The following is a 16,136-nucleotide window of genomic DNA, read 5'->3' as shown; positions in this document are numbered from 1 at the left end:
AAACTGAATTGAGAAACACTTTGGCACCTTTACCTTCATTTGCATGCCAGCTTAGTTTTTTTTTTTTTTAATATTAACCAAAAATATAATAGGCATAATTAAAAATGATCATCATGTCTATTTGAACGTAGAGACATGTTGATTATTCTTGCTGACTGTTTCATTGCACAGTATGACAGAGTGACTATTGTGTCAGGTAAAATGGGGTCAATGTAATTTAAACCAGTGACAGAAGACGAGCTGCAAAGCAGACTTAGATTACAGCCAAAATAATCTACTTAACATTTGACATAAACAAACTCATGGATCATTTTCCTCAATTTGTTTTTGGTTAAGAGATTTTAGAGGAAATTTGAACTGATCAGACCCTATTTCCAAACCCCACCATCCCAGTAAAAAAGCAACTTTGTAGATCTATCACACTGCAGGAATAAACATAACTAGAAAAGTTGCATTTCCTGTGGAAATACATTTGATTGCCTAATTGCTGAAGGTGGTTGCTTTTAATTGCTTAATTGCATAACTTTTAGCAGAAGAAGCCGAAGTTTATTAAAAGGGAAAACCTTTCATAATCTTTGCAGATGTTTTTGTAGCTGTAAGTAAACTTGCAGAAGATCATTTACATTGTTACAAGCGGCATAAAAATGGTAAATTACAGAAAAAACTGCAGAAGTAAGCAAAATTATCCATAAATGGCAGAAAAATGATAGAAAATAATAGAAGAAGAAATGCAAGATTGTACCTAAAAAGTTGCTCAGGGATTTGAATGTTTCTTAAGGAACCATGTAAAAAATTTAGTTAAATGCCAAATTAGCTTAAAAACCATGGTAGATGCCAAACTAAACAAACGAGCAAGCATAGTGTATATATAATGGTTCCATAACCATAATAGGATATTTATTTTCTTTACTTGATCTGCAATGTGAAGCAATAATTACTGGTTTAATGTGATAATGTGTTTTAATGATAATCAATGATTATTACATATTGGTTACCATTACTGTTTACTGAAATCATGAGTGAATGTTTTCTGAAGATAATCAATCTTCAATTTGATTTTGTAACTTGAACAGAAGCTGTCGATCAGAACCGGATTACGAAAAAAAAAAAAAAAATTACTATGTAAAACTTTAAAATGAACTGACTCAGTAGAGGTGGGATTATATAAACTCCCTTCTTCCCACATCGGGCTGCACGGTGGCGCAGTGGTTAGTGCTCTTGCCTCACCGCAGGAAGGCCCCTGGTTCAAGTCCTGGCTGGGGGACCTGAAACAGAACATCAATGGGGGACATTGGAGTTTGCATGTTCTCCCCATGCATGCGTGTGTTTTCTCCGGGGTCCCCGGCTTCCTCCCACCGTCCAAAAACATGGTTCATTACTCATGGTTACTCTAAATTGTCCTTGGTTGTGAATGTTAGTGTGAGTGGGTGTGTGATTGTGGACATTCTACCCTGCGACAGACTGGCGAACAGTCCAGGGTGTCCCCTGCCTTCGCCCACAAGTGGCCGGGATAGGCTCCAGCACCCCCGTGACCCCGAAAGGGATAAAACGGCAGAAGATGAATAAAAAACCTTCTTCCCAATCCTTTTAAAGCAATAAATGAAGCTCAGCATGTCTTTAGTTAAAAATCACTATATTTAATTAAGAAAATATGATTTAAGTTGTTTTTTTGTTCTGTTTTCTTTTTTTTAATCTATGCATTTCATCATTTTTGTTATGAGTTTAATAAATCTGTTTGAATTCTTTATTGCTTTTACTACAATGCTTAAAATCAATCCATCCATCCATCCATCCATCCATCAGCTAGCATGATAGTAATATGAACGTTTAATGCTAAACCCAAGCATTTCATGGGGCAGCTTCTCTCCCCACAAAAAATATTCATATCTTCAAAACTCTTTCAGTTATTACAAATGTTTAAACCTTGTGTGAAGGTTTTGGGCTACAATCTGTGAAAGTTTCACATCTTTAGGGTCCAGTATGTTCTCACAATCGAAGCAAGTTAAAAATATTGCTGTAAGAAGCAGCCAAAATTGCTATAGGAAAATTGAGAGAGGTCCAGGTGATGGAGGATGCGAACCAGAGGAACCGCTGCAGATCCTTCACTGTGGTTGGCTGGAACCACTGCAGTACCACCTCCACTTTGGCCTAGTCCATCGCCACGCCTCCCACACTCATTACATCACCCAGAGAAGCAACTATGGTTTTGTTAAACTCACATTTCTTCCCTTTTACCAACAACAACGAAGCCTTGCAACATGTCCCGGAAGACGTCATTGACAAACGCCTGGAAAACAGAGAGGGCGTTATAGAGACCAAAAGCCATAACCAGATACTCATAATGTACCGTGGTAGTGGACAAGGCGGTCTTCCTTTCATCCCCTGCTTGAATGCGAATGAGGTAGTAGGCACTCCTCAAATCCAGCTTCGTAAAGAAGCAAGCCGTGCGAAGCTGCTCCAGAGCTGCAGGAACCAGAGGCAGGGGATAACAAAACCTCACAGCCACATCATTAAGGCCGCAGTAGTCGATACACGGCCTCAGACCACCATCTTTTTATTTGACTAAGAAAAAGCCGGCTGAGGCTGGAGATGTTGAGGTCGGATGAAGCCCTTTGCTAACTCCTTCTGGATGTAGGCCTGCATGGCCTCAGACTCAGATAGCAGCAGGTGGTTGTGCTTAACTCTTGTTTAAAATAACTTCATTAGATACTCCAGTCAGTCATAGGTTTCCAAACCCTGCTTATGTCGGCCTTTAGTGAATTAAAAAAAGGCATCGGTTCAACACTTTCACCTCATGTATGAAAACATGATGCCCTAATTGTTACAGGCTGACTCACAAATGATCATAAATGTTGTAACCATTCAGATCATGGCTAATTGAATCTAACTCCCGCTGTTTTGCAACACAAACAACAGAGAATGCTAAGTGATTTGATTAGATTAATACACAGATGCAGGCCTGACATTTAAAAACAGTAAACTGAAAATGAAATTGTTTTTTACATTACGTTTCTATTAAGGCTGTTTATTGTTTGACCTTTAACTGTTGATTTGTTCGTTTATTTACAAGGAATGTTCAAAACAATTGAACAGTCTTTATCCTGTTGTGGTTTCTGAATAAAGACTCTGATCAGCCAAAAGGTGGCAGCAGTAACTGATCTCTCCCTTCTTTAAGCTCAGCCGCTGCTGGAAAGGACATGCAGGCCGTGGTCCAATAAATCATGCACTGCAAATTTTGGAAGATTTTATTGTAGTTTAATCAGCTCAATGAATGTTTTAATAGGCTGCTATTTCAGCATTGCAGTGATAAATTGCATGTGGTGAGTTGCCCATTTTATTACCAGCCTCTCTTGAATTGTCCTTTTCCTGCAGTGAAAAGATTTATGCACACATTTCACTAGTTGGTGCAAACTTAATTTTGTATTTATGTTTACTGTTAGTTTTTTTTGGGGGAAAAGTTATTTTGTTTTCGTTTTTGCTTACTTATTTGTAATTTAACAACAGGCGACTGCTGTCCTCTTTACTGTTCAAAATCACCCCTCCCTTGACTTTTGTCTTTTTTTTCAATCTTTTCTATTTTTCAAGGCATTTTTTTACAATGTTTAAACTTACATCCAGGCCTCCCTCATTGAACATGTCTTTAACTGCCTCATCTATGTCATTTTAATTCAGTTCTAAACTGTAAAATAAATCACAATCCAGAGAAAAATAAAACAGGACAAAGCAAATCTTAGTGGCTCAGATTGATGTTCAATTCAATATCAGTCCAATTAAGAATTTAATATATCACTGGAAAATCACAGGAGATGGTAAAGAAATTAAAAGCTGAGGTTGCTAGAGGTGATGGTTAAGAGGCACAGGAAGAGATCTGACTCCACGCCTACAAAGGTCATGAATCATGGTTGTCCAGGCCAACCATTTCTAGAAGCTTCATTAAAAGAGTGCAGCCTCAAAGACAGAAGAGATTTTTTTCCCAGAAAGGCTCTGCCTCACATTTAGAAACACTAGGATCAAAAGGTAAGCCCTCTCTGAGATGATGTCTCTAACAACAAACAAATAAAACATGAAATATGAAGATATAATAGAGCTTAGCCCGTTGGATGTCGATTTGTGAGGAATTTTGGATTTTAAACAGGATCTGCACAAGTGAAGAAAAAAAAAACAGTTTAAAACAATGGATTTATGTTTAAATACAAATAATAATGTTCTGACAAGATTTCTTATTGTAGCACTGAATGTTAAAGTTATGATATTCTAAAAAAAAAAAAGAAAGTCATACAACAGACAGAAAATCCAGCCCTTTATGTATTAAAGAAGATGCAAAAACTGAATGTTTCTGATTGTCATTTCCTGATCTGTTTATCTGTCCTGATTGATTGGTGGAGTTGTGCTGCTTAATAACATTACCTGAAATAAGCAAAATAAGTGAAAAGATTTGGAACCGAGCAAACACAGCAAAAACAAAATCTTAAGAAGGTAAGAAGACCATTGACTCGAGAAAAACTGTCTCATTTTCTCTCTTGCAAGAAAAATAATCCTATCAAGAAAGTTTTTCAACAGCAAAACAATGCCCGTTTCAGAAAATATGCCTTAGTTACTAGAATTTGTTTAGATAAGACAATTTTTCTTACCCCACTTGCTGATTTTCAAAGAAAAATGTTTCTAATTTTAAGAATCCTTGACGTCTTTCTAAGGGCCTGTTTTTGAACTGCAGTGGCTTGTGGTACAGTTTGAAAAGAGGGAGTCTGAGAAAGAATTAACCTCAACTGAAATTAATTTTACACCATTAAATAACATAAGAGTAGTAGGTTTAAAGGTTGTCATTTGGACTTGGTTCATCTCTTATCCAAATGCCTTTTGGATAAAAGGTAAAACTAACTCCATCTGACAATCTTTTTTTTATCTAACTTGTCCTGTCCAACAGCTGAGCAAGCAGATCAGAGCTTTTGTATTGGACAGATTTTATTGTTACAATTGGGGTTTATGGACCTTCAGACAGACAGAGTGTATTTGTATAAACCCCTTTTGTATTTGAGGCTAAGCTTTATTCATGAAAATTATATTTGTATGCATTCCTTGATGGGCCGGACGGAAAAAAGAAACAAAAGAGGAGAGAAAGAAACAGAGTGGGATGTCAGAGATGGGGGATAAGGGGTTAGAGTGGGGGGTAGTCGACATTACAAAGTTAAAACGTGTCGTAAGTAAATTAAATTACATAATTTAGTTCACACAGCAACAACAACAACAAAAAAAAATTAATTAAACAAAAATAGTTTGCTCACAACTATTTACAGGTTAGAAATATAATCATGCAGTAATCCTTAATGATTTTCTCCCAAAATTTCTGCACATAGACAGGCACACAATATTCGCATTACAGATATTCATGAAGAGGGGTGTAGAAAAAGAGAAAAAACAATACCCAATGCCCGTATTTGTGCAAAGGTGAATAAGCGGGTGGGCTGAATGAATGTGTGCCTCTTAGAGTGCCTCTTGATCACATGTAATGGTCCAGCAGAGGCAGGAGGCCCGGCACCCCACACCCCAGAGCTAGGGGCAGACAGCGCAGCAACCCGGCCCATCCGGACATCCAAGAGCCTCACTGTCAGACAAAGATCCAGGAGCAACCACCCTCCCGTGCACCAGACCCCACCACAGAAACGGAGACGGAAGTCAAGACCCAGCAGCCCCCCGGCCAAGGAGTTTGAGAAACAGAGAACACGCAGAGCCGGAGCCCCTTCCCCGGCAGGGACCCGCCCCACCCCAAGGCGCACCGAGCCTATACTGGCTATATAATGCCCCGACGACCGCTCGAGACCTACGCCGGCGCCGAGATGAGAGGCACGCCACTGCCCAGGAGTCCTGAGCCCCCACCCGCCCCCAACCCCAGAGGCAGGCCGGTCTAGCCCATGGTCAGCCGACACTGCACACCCGTGCAACCTGCCTGCCAGTCCCACCGAGGTCAAGAGGGGGGAAGCGGCAGAAGCCGACCACCCGAGTGGGAAGGCGGACGCAGGCGACCAGCGGAAGCCCCAGACAAGGCCTGAGGACCAGGCTCTACTAGTTGCTGTAAGCAACGATGGAAAAGATTGGGGTGTCCCTGTATGCCCAAGAGAGGGGCCCCACCCGGCCCCAGGGCATCCGTCCAGCCCGCTCAGATGTTGTATACTCCCTCCCTGCACAGAAAAAGAGCCGCAAGATCAGGGACGCAGGAGCCCCCACAGCGCCACCAACACCCGGCAGCAGACGCCGGCCCATCCTACTCAGCGTGGGGGGCAGGGGGACAGGGAGCAACGTGAGCATCCTTCTCTCGTTGTGTGTCTACATGTATGTGTGTGTGTGTTAAAGAGGTACAGTTAAAATTGGTGGACAGGTGACAACCTTTAAACCTACTATGATGGAATCAACCTGGATGAATGAGAGTCTTCATAGACATATTAGATAACATGATATCACATGTTTTTATTTGTTGCTGTTGGAAGAAAGGATTATGTTGTTATGTACGTGTCCTCTAAATTGATGGATCAAGATTCATTTTGGAGAAAAGTTTCTCAACGTCAATGATTGAGCCAAACCAAAACAAAGAGCAAATCTCCTCCATGTAATTACTCTTTTAAAGCCACTTTATATTTGCCCCTATCAATACATCTTTGTTTTTATTGTTCTTCACTTCCTGTGTTTCACTTCTGTCTCCAAATCCTGCAGCACTTTCTGTTTTCCAAAGCTTGAGGTGTTAATGAAATGCAAAATCAACATGTCTGTGACATTTCATGGACCTAGTCGTACCCCAAGGCTCCGTCTTATACATAGTTTTATTCCTCTTGTGGATGTATGGTATGTGCTGTGGCTACCCTAATAAGGACATGGATGAGAGGATGAAGGAGGCTGGGGGCTGTAATTAAACGATACAGGATCTCAATGAATAAGTAGGGAGGGGAGGTAAAAAGGGGGCAATCTGCTCTAACAATAAATCAAGCTGCCCCTTTAGCTGCCCTCAACACAATATCACTATAGAGCAATCAGCCCCCTCCTTTGCAAAAGCAATTCCGTCATGTCTTGTTAGCCAATCTGTCTTCATCAGCACAAGTGAAAGATTGAAACTCCACCTATACTTCAGCCCCTCCTTCCTCTACCTTCCAACCCCCTCCTAATACCAGGCCCCATTGGTCAAAGCAAACCAAGCCTGTGGATCAGCAGCGGCGTGGGCGTCGACCTACACGTCTGCCCCCAATAGAAACAAACTCACACTTCAGCACAGGAAATTTGATTCACAAAACGCAGTGTTTGGGAAATGAAAGAAAGATACACAACCCTTAGGAGGGAGATTTGGTGCAGTTTGGTCTCCTTTATTTATGAAACTGCTTAACTTTTAATTTCCAGAAATAAAAGTTCAAAAACCTGTTTGTGTCCAGTGTGTGTGACTCTGTAATGTTATGGTGCACATATGCTGAAGACACACAGTGCTGTAATGGAATCCAAAGCTAATTATGGGTGACTAATTAATGAGACATTTCCTATAAGACTTGCTGATGTGTTAATTTGTAGTCAAATAAATCATAGTCTTGTTTTTGCTGGGTTCACTTAATAAGGTTTCATTACATTTAATTCATTACACATTGGTGGGACAGCTAAAATGTGGATTTAATAGAAATTTGGTCTGGAAGGAACAGGGGAACATACCAGGGGATGTTTAAAGGTCTTTGTTTTCTTTTTACCACTTCAAAAAATATTCTTCTGCATTTTTCTAGTAAAAATGATATTTAATGAGCGACCTTGGTGGCCTTTCAGGCAGATTACTCAGCAGTGTCTTACTCGGTTACTCCCCTAGGGGAGTTCAAGTTAATCAACTCACCTGTTCAGCGTCTTATTTAAGTCCAGGTGTGCAGTTGTTCATTCTCTTCCTTTACTGCAAGCCCTGCGTTTGTCGCCCCACCCTCCTCCATCCACCTGTGAGCCCTGTTAGGGGTAGTTATTACCCTAAAAATTTTATGGAACTCTTATCTCATGGAATTGTACGGAGCCTTATGCCAAACGAAAAGGATGTGAAAATAAATATTTTACTGCATGAGTTGTCTGACTGAAATACTGTCAAGTTATTATGCCCCATTTGAAAGAGGAAAACATCCACGGAGTTTTCGAAGCAGGAATTCACACCACCCAGACATACTTCTCCGTTTTGTTCTGTTTATTCAATTTCTTGAGAGGTTTAGACAGTAATGGTGGGGGGCTGGTTACATATGCTAAAAAACCTGAACGAGACATATTTTATCAATTTACCACAATCAATACAACAGTAAATATATAACATTAATCAACAGTTGATTCATGGCTCCATAATTAACTCAACTTACACAATTAATTTATTAAAAGTCAAGTTGAAACTTAATAATTACGAGAATTCATTGAAAATACAGAAATAAATATATTTCATAAATAGCAGTGCTCTTGTAAATGACATTCAATGAAAGACTAAACAAACATTTGCGCTGACGTGGCAGCTGACGCGAAAGCGCGCAGCCGGTGCTTAAGTGCACATTGGATCACCATAATTATGCCCCGCACTATGATCGAATCTTACCAGCTGCCTCCGTTTTTCAGTTTCACTTCCTGGGTCAAAGGACCCGACCTCTGGGTTTTGGAGGCTTGACCAAAATTCAACCATTAACCTCAACTGGAACCACCTGGTTTTGATGCTTTTTAACTAGATTGTTGAGATGGATCACAAGTTTTCCGATCTCTCTCGAGCTCTGTCTAATCTGGCGCGCAGGCACTTCATCCAAAAAAGCTCAGATGCGCACAGCTTAGACTTTGATTGACACCGCCTTGCACTTCCCTTTTTCCCTCTCTTAATTTTTTTTAACTTACTTAAATTAGTTTTTTCTCCAATGTAACAGGATGTACCTTTATACATTTTTTACTTTAGAATTTTATTTGATTTTTTACTTTTATGTTTTTTTTTCTTTCTCTATTTTTATTTGCCTTTAAAATAAAATATTTGAAACATCAATTTCCTGTAGTTTAACCTAACAAACACGATTGTTGTTACTGATCAGATGCCGCCAGATGGTTCAATCCGGCCCAGTCATGAAGAGTAAAAATTATAAGGATGTTTAAAAAAAAAAAAAAGAAGTATGTTTCAAGTCCATTCCTGTGGCAAGTTATGACTGTTTAAAGAAATAACCGAAATGCACAATTCCGCCACTAGGGGAAGCCAAGGAAAAGCAAAACAGCTGAAACAGCGTATCTCTGCATGTGCCAAAAGCGAAACCTAAGAACTCTGCATCTGGGTAAGATGCAGTCCGGTTCCCTGCAAGCCTCACCACTGTTACGTTGCTATAAGAATGATCAGTATTGACACCCTTTTTTGTCAAAAGGTAAAAAATGTTGACGTGAAGTGCTGAGCTTTCCAGAAAAAATGGACAGAGGTTATTTCTTCACGGAGTTGAATCCAAAACCTGCATGCTTGGTACACATCATATACTCACTCAAGTACCAAGCTAATGCTGGTTGGGTGGGTACACACATTCAACCTTTAAAACATCTGAGCAACTTCCCTGATAATGACATACACTGTTAACTCCTATATTATTTTGGGTGGTTTGTTTGGGTGTATTATGTTTATGTATTTTAGTATGTTTTACTGACTTTTGTCTTACCTTTTTCAGTTTCACTTCCTGGGTCAAAGGACCCGACCTCTGGGTTTTGGAGGCTTGACCAAAATTCAACCATTAACCTCAACTGGAACCACCTGGCCCAGGGTAGGGGCCATGACTTAGAAAAGAGTGTGAATTTTGGTTCCTGGCTGAGGAGAGAGAGGAGTCTGTGTTTCAGAGCATGTGTTGACATTGCTGCTGGTTACCTGCTGTAAAATAAAATAACAAGCATTTTTCCATTCACAAAAACCACTGGTGTGGTTTTTATTGTTTTTGCCTTGGACCTGTTGGTCTCACTCCGGACCGGAGCGTGACATATTGACACATAGGTAGCATCCCTTTCAAAACACGGAATTGCCAACCTTTTAAAAAGTGATCATGGAGGAGAAATTAACAACTGCGGTTTGTGCCCAGCCGGAATTATTCAACACCAAGTCTTTCATGTATATCGGAATATAGCTGTGAAAGAAAAAGATTGAAAGATTTGCACTGCTTCAACATTTCACACCTACAGTCTCTTCCAACTGTAGGTACATGCACTAGTACTGTAGTATCAGCTAGCAGCAGTCCAGTGTGAACACCATATGCAGAAATCAAGTTCATGTATCCCATGTCTGGTGTAAATTACTATAACACAAAAATCTATTGATACTTTACGTGAAACGATTAGTTTGTGTGTGCACACGGACATAAAGAGCCATCACCTCTACAATTCCATCTCTTTTACAAATGTTTGTCTTTTGTTTGTATTCTAGTTCATACAGAAGACAGATTTGAAACCTCACGGAAATACTTTGCAGTGGTTTAGCCATAGCTGTGTCCACAGTGCCAAGTTGAGATCAAGAAAACCCTGTTATTAAAGAAACACATGGTCTTTAGAAGAACAAAGACACAAATGAGCTCTGGCTGTCCGTCAGTGGTTCCCCTGTTGCACTGGAGGCCAGACATGTCAATGGCAGCTGTCAGTCCAGATGACAAGAGCTGATTGAAGGGGTCAGTCGTGGTCCCAGTGTGAACACCTCTGTCAGCAGGGGGCCGGGTGAGACCGGCATGGAAATAAGCAAAAGTCTGATGAGGTCATGGGTTCCTCCTTGTTTTAGCCCTAAGGGATTAAGTTTTGATCAAAGGTGTGTCCTTCTCAGGTTACATGAGTATACATGCATAATAACAGAGTGGATCAATTGAATTGAGGTTTTAATAAATCTGAAACACCATCCTGTTTATCACCAGGAGGAGAAAAGCAAATGAGGGAAACGGGGATGCACCTCACGTTACGTCTTCTCTCCAAGAATAAAATGAGGAAGGGTAATTGAAAGGAAACAAAAAAAGAGACACTAAATGGCTGGATGGAAGCTGACAAGAGTGCTTTTAAAAAATAACACCATACACATTGGGCACTATCTTTGCAGTGGGGAGAAGAGAGGAGAAGAACGGAAAAAGCTTTTTAAAGAGAAAGTGCCAAAAGCAGACAGCTACATAGACAAAGGCAAAGGATGCTGGAAGTACTCACCTTTTAAAAGATAAGTTTGAAAAAAAAAACAGTCAGATAAAAGACGGCAAGCTCTGACAGGCTGTGAGTAGTCAGATAGTACCCTAGAAAACTAAATTAAAAATCAGACTGTATTCATGATGAAAATGAAAAGCCACAAAAGAAGCCAAACACAAAAGGGGAAAGGAAATTTAATGAAGGCAAACCATTGCTGGACAGTTTGCTTCTGTGATCTGTACCGACCTGGACCTTTAACAGCGGATGGTCACGAAAACACACACGCGCAGCAAGATCAGTTTCCCCCACACATCGTCTGATACTGTCTCCCCAGTCGTCAGTAGGAACCCCAGGGGCTTTGTTCGAAAACCAGCATGAGCATGGTAATAATTCGCTATCTCACCTCGCTGAAGACACACCTACCAACGAGCCGTAACACACACACACACACACACACACACACACACACACACATACACAGACAGGAATTGGTGTCAAGATGATGGGAGTGAGTGTGTAGCGGGGAACTGCTAAGGTGGTCAGCTTCCAATCCTAATCCTTCCTCTCATTACCGCCAGACAATTCTGACTAAGGAGCTGTGGTTTGAGATTATGAGCAGACAACAAGAAAAAGAAAATGCTGCGTGAAGTTTGCGTGAGGATCTTCATCACTTCACAAAACTTGAAACATATATACGAGTCCACACTAAGGACACAGATGAAACTGTTACATTATTGAAAAACAAAAGAAGTAATTCTTCATAGATGAATATAAAACAATGCTGTGACACCGTATTCAGCGTGGGGGCTTATTGAAGAGAATGTCAACACCCTGTGGTGAGGCTGACCCCACTAAACACACACACACAATCCCCATGTCACATTTTTTCCAATTCATTATTAACGAGGTAGCTCGGCCTCATTAGCACAGGGCCACACAATGCTGCCTCTACAAACAAAACAAAACGCTCCACAACAGTAATTGCCTTCTTCCTCCATGTCTCCGCCTCAGAGCCTCCTTCTTCAGCTGACACCTGCTGTGGAGAAGTTTCACAGAACACAGCCCCCCCCCCCCCCCCCCGACACATACACACATGTACAAACACACACACACACACACCCACACACACACACACACACACACACACACACACGCTATAGTTGTTTTCTTAAGTCACTCAGTCATTCTTTACAGTTGTAAAGACTGTAAACCTGTGTTCTCCCCACACTAGAATGTCTTATTATCTCCATGTATTTATTCTTTATACTTTGAACTGTTTTTTCTTTCCTAATTACTTAATCTTCATTCCCCTTGTGCTATCCTATGATAGCACAAGGGGTATAGATGAACATTGACGTGTTCTCCCTACCATGACAAAGGTGGATAAAAGTGGAAAGATTTCATGTAATCCATGGACACCAGTGAAGATCACAAATCATTGAAGAAAAAAGGTTCAGAGCACTGTCTAGTGGGTCTAGATGACCCAACTCCCAACGTTAAAGTGCCTAGGATAGCACAAGGGTTACTAAGATAAACGATAACCAGTCTCAAATGGCTTAAGCCAAAACAAAAAAAAACAACCACATTTAAGCGGTGAGCAGGAAAACGGGTTAAAGACAGACAGTAGGAGCACCGACAAAAACTAGTCAGAATAGACGGAAGGAATGCTCTGCTGCTTGGCTGACACACATGGGGTCTCTGCAGACTGAGAGGATGTGAGAAGAAGAGGGGAAAGCGAGACAGAGAGTTTTGTAGTTTGGCAAGCAGCACCCACCCACCCATCCCTCCTCCTCTGCTTCAAGCCTCCACCTCCCTCTGCCCCCACGGTGGGACTGTATGCTTGGCTTCTCCTGCATTCTTTAGCATTCTACTCCATTCGCTCCTAAAGCCTGGGAGAGGACCGAGGCAGACAGCAGCTCTTGTCATAGTTGCAGGCCTTGGTCCAAGCAGTCAGTAAATGTGTGTGTGTTTATGTTCAGGCAGGTACATGGCAGTATCAGGATTTCGGTTCTCATTTATCTAACACATTCTATTAGGAAGGAGCTATTACAAAACTCTTTTCCCTGAGTGCCTGAATGAGAATTCACACTATAAGCCACAAAAACAGAAACATCTGACAAATACACGGAACAGAGCAGGATCAGAGAAATACATAAATAGACAAATGGTTGTCTAAGGATTACTTTTGACTATTTTAGTATCAATAACTAATATTTCAATAATGTCTCTACCGGTTTATAAAAGTTAAAGACTCAGTCTGATGAAAATTTTGTTTATGGTGTTTTTAACATGTTCTTATTGCATTTTTCTCATCTGTTTACACTCTTACAACCCCTCACACTTTCTACCTTACATGAGCAGTGCAACAAAATTGGTGAGCAAGGAGACATTTATAAAGAAAATTAATCTAAAAAAATGCATTTCTGAGTATTTCTTTATTCAGATAATTGTGAATTAGGCGCAAATGAAAAACGGCATTTGAAAAAGATCGTATTTGTGATGTAGAAAATGCCCTTGGCAGGCCTCAGGCTCACTGCTCTGCACCATTCTGATCCATCCATTTGTAGACGACTTTGTTTGTCTCTGTTTTCCTCGTCCAAGCTGGAATCTGGAAAATCTTTACGGCTGGATAGCTCTAATGTTGCTCGCCATTTTTCGTGTACCACTAAGGTTAGGTTGGGATTGTTGAGGGCTGTAAGCTAGCATCTCTCCTAGGTTTTCCTTCCAGGTTCCAGCATCTGGGTCTGTTTAGTTAAAACATTTTGAAACTAGAGGATCGGAGTGAGTTTTTAAATCTTAGTCAATTGAAACAAGGACATCGGCTTTCACTGCAAACTAGCATAAAGACTATTATTTATATATTATATTATATATATATTATATATATATTATACCCTTATCCGTCTTGAGGAGCCTCTTGATGACAACGTTGAGTCATGTTTTTTAGATCAGCACATAATTTCAATTTAAATAACTGGAATCACTTGGAAACATGTTTTAAATTTACAATAGTCAAATTTCAAAGTGAAGTTTCACTAATACAATGCTTCTCAAATAGTGGGGAAGGCGCGATCAGATGCCAGGGGGGTTAGTAGCTGTTTTAGGTACAGATAATACGGGCAATTGCTCGGGGCACAAAAGGGGAGAGGTACATTTACACAATTTCTATAGATACTAAACTAATATATTGTCATAGTGGCGAGTGTGGGTGGGGGGTGGGGGGTGGGGGGGGGACATTTTCTTTTTCCTGGCGAGGCCTTGCAAAATATAATTGAGAAGCACTGCACTAATAGCAGAAGCTTTTGATCTCTATCAAGGAGCACTGGCTTTTTTTTTTAGCTAACATTTACAACTGAACTGGCTTAAATTTGCATAGAACTCCCCAGTTATGCTTTAGATTCCTTTTGTCTTTCTTTTTTAGTCAATGTGAATTTGAGGTTTAAAAGGCACAAAATAGTTAAATAAGACTGATCTCTTGGTACCTAATATTTTGAATTTTTTAACCGGCTAAGTGCTGATACAATATGACATTACCTGTCAAGAATAATCTCTTTTGAGGTTTGAGTTGCATGTTATTCTTTGTTTATCATTACAGATTTATCAGTTATTTTCACTGCTGACTCATTGTTGCATTGTCAATTTTCTTCCTCTTTAATGTCATTTAAAATATCTTCTAAAACCATTTTTATTTTTTAACTTGTCCCGTCCAACAGCTGGGCAAACAGATGAGAGCTGAGGGCCTCTTGTGTTGGACATATTTTACTTTAACAACAGGGGTTATAAATCTTCTGACAAACCAGAGGTATGTCTGAATAAACCCCTTTTGTAATCAAGGCCAAACTTTATTCATTTTAATCATATTTGAAAATCTTTTGTGTTGGACCAGATGGAAAAGGAAAGGGGGGAAGAGAGAGGGATATTAGAGGGGGGGGGGGGGGGGGTAGGAGGGTGATTATGCGGGGGGGGGGGTTACTGATTACAGTAAGGTTCAGATGTAATACAAGTTTTAAGGGCGGGGCCTGTCCCCCCACACACTCAAATGTTATAAACACACTTGTTTGCTCAAAAAATGTTCACATGTCAACATGTACACAATACAAATAATGTTTACACACGCATACTTATGCCTTCAAACCAACTAGTGTGAAATATTTTATTCAATCACGCAAACTATTTATGTAGAGGCAAGCTAAAACCTGTGCTTAAGTGAATCTTTATGTTCTTCTAAAATGGACGATGGAATGTGAAAGGAAAGAGGGAGAGTGTCCAGCCATCCCCACAACAAGACCCCCGCAGTGGTAGCGGCAGCCAGAACCCCCCCCCCCAACCCCCACACAGCAGCAGATAGAGAACAACCACCCCCCGGGCGATCCCATCCGTCACCCCGGCCAGGGCCAGCCGGACTGCCACGAGGCCCCCAGAACCAGAGAGCAGGGAGGCATGGGGGGGACAGAGAGCGCAGCCCCGGCCCAACGAGGAGAGCAGCCCCCCCGCCGCGCCGGGAGGGCCCAACGCAAGGCCCCGCCTGAGAGGAGCGCCTACAACCCCAGACGAGCACCCCATCACCACCCAGGAGTTCTGGGCATCCCCCTGCCCCAACCCCAGGTACGAGCCAGGACCCCCCAAGGGAGACCCGCTCCGCGCTCCAGGCAGCCCCCCACCCGGCCCAGGAAGGAGCAAGGCAGGGCCCAGCTGCCCCCGCCTAGGAGGAGGGCACCCAGGAGAGAAGGGGGTCCACAAGAGATGTTGTAAACATGGCCCGACCAGGCTCAGCCACAGTTGGAAATTTGGCGAGGCCCGGCACCCAGGGGCCAGGACCAGAACCCACACCACAGGGACACGGACACCCCCCGGCTCAGGTGTGATGTGATCCCCGGCTTCTTGCCTAGCCTAAAGGCTCAGGGATCCCTCTCCCCGTGTGGATAGAGGACTGCCGGGCCCAGGAAACCAGCACCCCGGGGACACGGCCGCCGTTGCCAAGGGCCCAGTACCCCCTA

Source organism: Oryzias latipes, chromosome 5, assembly GCF_002234675.1.
Source record: "Oryzias latipes chromosome 5, ASM223467v1".
NCBI lineage: Eukaryota > Metazoa > Chordata > Actinopteri > Beloniformes > Adrianichthyidae > Oryzias > Oryzias latipes.
Note: the sequence above shows the minus strand (reverse complement) of the source record.